Here is a 3067-nt window from a genome sequence, read left to right on the forward strand (position 1 = left end):
TGTAGCCCGGCCCAAAGACGGGGTTGTATCTTTCCCCTTCGTAATATATTTATTCATATATGTTTGCACATATTGGTGTCTCTGATGGTGTCGGGGGCATAGCACCCTCCTCCTTTGTTTCCTGTACATAAGAGTCGATGTTGCGTGCGTGCTCTCTCTCTCTCTCTCTCTCTCTCTCTCTCTCTCATGTTCGGTTGCCTCGGGTATGTGTCCGGAGTCGGTTTCCTAGCATCCCTCTCTTCCTCGTCCGAGACCCCCGTGGTCCCACCCCTTTTGACACGCACACAGGGATTTCCGCGACAACGGTTTATGATATCAGCCCAGGTGTGAATAACATGACCTTGGTTATCAACCACAGATTGGTTGAAGTTAAAATCATTCAAGTTGAATGCCATGGTGCTAATACCCAAAGCGGTAAACATGCCTACCATAGGCCCAACAACTAGCAAGAAGAAGTGGTATATCATATTGTTCCAGATGTGGTTCTTATTTGAGCTCCAAGAAAGCTTGTATGAATTATGATCATTTCAACCAGCAAGATGGGTTGCTTTTCCAAAATTTTCTTTGGCAAAAGCAGACTGAGATCAAACCACATGCAACACAATGTTCCTTGTATTAAGTGAAAGCACATGGAGAAATGTGGGGTGGATAGTCTCCTCATCAATTCATCGTCATGGGAAGACCAAATCTCAAATGCCATATAAAAGGAGAGCCAAAGACAAATTAACTATAGTTTAGCATAACATAGAGGTACAAGAGCATGATCCATGTGTTGCCCATCGTAAGCATAATGTGTCATATAGTGTCTTTTATATCTCCTATTCTTTGGCCACTAGGCAAGTGAGAGAGTGGTTAATGTTTTTGCATATGGGATCCCTTAAGGGGAGTTCCATCTATGTTTGCGAGTGAGGAAGAATTGTGATGTGTGACCTAAAGGGAGACAAGCCTATGAGAACCATGTTGGGCAAGATGAGAGTGCCATAGAATGGAATTTGGCCTAGGCTTCATCTATTTAGTTGTCATGCAAGTGACCACAAGACATAGGCATTGAATACACCACCATAATGGCGCATGGAAGCATGAACCAATGTGGGGATGACGTGTGTTACATTATACTAGATCAAATTACTAATTTGTTTATATTCATTCTTGTAAACACTTGTTATAGGTAAGAATTTGCACAACTTTTTGGTTGTAGCGTGCCAACAAAAAATGTACATGTGTTAGGCCTTGGTAATTACTAGTATCTTTCCTAAAAATGAGCTTCATTTATAAAATTGGAACAATAGCATAAACCTCAAAAACATTGTATACGAGTTGAAATCAAGTTGCACAAGACTTGAATAACATGATCAAACTACGTGACTAACATATTCACACGTATGTATTAAACTTTCTAAGTAAAGGACAATAGATTTGATGTAGAAAGGGCAATGCATTAATATTTTGGTTAACTGTGTTTTTTTATTCCATACATTATTGTCAGACAAATTCCTTATGGTATTGTGACATATACCACAGTTTAGATTCTTTACAAAATACTCTTGTTGTTGTCCCTTTATGGAATGTTATTGATATTGACCCTTTATGGAATCCTGTAAAAGCAAGAGGATAAGTTACAAATAGATCCTTTAAGAAAGCATAAAGATAAAGTGATGCATTTATGACCATTTTTCTCATAAACATGATTCATTTTATCAATTGTTACACATTGAACCCATTGATCAAGTTAGAATAAGGAAACCGAAAAGCTAAATTAGTCTAATGCATCACTTGAGTTTGAGGTCCTCTACAGGATTGTGAAACCCAATAAATAACATTTATTAAAACAAAAATTGCTAATGTTTCTAATGTATCACCATGCCAATATGCACAAGTGCATGTAAACATGAAATAATTTGTGAATATGCATTCATTTCAAGATATTGACTTCAAACCCTACATTTTGTCATCTTAAAGTTAAAACGAAGGCTAACTAACTTGAGCAATTTGAAAATTTTATTTGATGGATCTTTTTGCATCAACTAATGATACCTATATGTTGATGTGCTTTGCTAAATTTCGTGAAATGTAGCTATATGTACAAGAATTGTAATAGGAATGGTGGCCTATTTTTACTAGAATGGCCAACTCTAGTGATGTTTCCAAAATTTGAGGTGTAGGTAGGAGAAATGATGAATGTGCTGCAATAAAATCAAATGATAAACTACCAACCAATGTGAGAGGCATTTTGAATCTGTCAAATTAGCATACTTATAAGCATGGAATAAGCTAGCATATCATGGCACCTTATGTTGTTTGTAATTGTAGCCAAGAACTCTACCATTAATAGTCATGTGCCTCCCACCAATTCTATGAATAGGGAGTGTTACCATGTGTTACATGTGAGTTCTTTCTTACATATAAACAACTATAATGAATTGATAAATATATATAATACATGAAAAGAACTCACTGATTGCAACTCATGGTGCTACTCAAGGTGTAGCCAAGTTCAACGCCACACTTGGAGGGGAGGTTAGCAAGGTGGTTGGTGTCAACATTGTACTTGGCAAGATAATTCTTAAAGCAATCACAATATGAAACACGGTCATCATGAGACAAGGATTGTAATTGTTGTTCCATACTTTTGGTAGCAGAGCAACAAGAAGAAGATGGTCTCAAACCAAATCCCATGACGTAAAATGCACATGAAACCAAAGATCGCCCTGCCGAGCTACAATCCACTGCCTCACTCTTCTCCACCACAATCGTCAAAAGAATCACCGCTAAATATAGCACCCCCATCAAATTTCTCCCCATGTTAGCCTTAGTTGTTATTCTAATTCTCCCAAACTCCTCATATTGCTTCTTGTCCCTTCATGTGACTCCTTTTATAGTTGCAAAAATTGATAGATGCATTTGTGTGGAATCGTTTTTTAACTACTATTCACATTTTTTGTTATTCTATGTTTTCACACGGAACACATTAAACCACTTTACCCCGTGGATTAATTTTGTAGATGCTAAATTCCAATGCTTTAACTTTTGGACTACTTTACCCTTCTTTGGTTAATTCATATTTGTG

At 37.2% G+C, this 3067-nt stretch overlaps 1 pseudogene; it reads right to left on the reverse strand.

Annotated features, from left to right (window-relative positions):
- Nucleotides 1-1568: 1568 nt before the first annotated feature.
- Nucleotides 1569-2802, reverse strand: LOC147848426 (non-specific lipid-transfer protein 3 pseudogene; annotated as a pseudogene).
- Between the last annotated feature and the right edge of the window lie 265 nt (nucleotides 2803-3067).

Source organism: Azolla caroliniana, unplaced genomic scaffold (genome assembly GCF_043228905.1).
Source record: "Azolla caroliniana isolate FFs.n. ecotype wild unplaced genomic scaffold, voAzoCaro1.0.p SCAF_353, whole genome shotgun sequence".
Classification (NCBI taxonomy): Eukaryota; Viridiplantae; Streptophyta; class Polypodiopsida; order Salviniales; family Salviniaceae; genus Azolla; species Azolla caroliniana.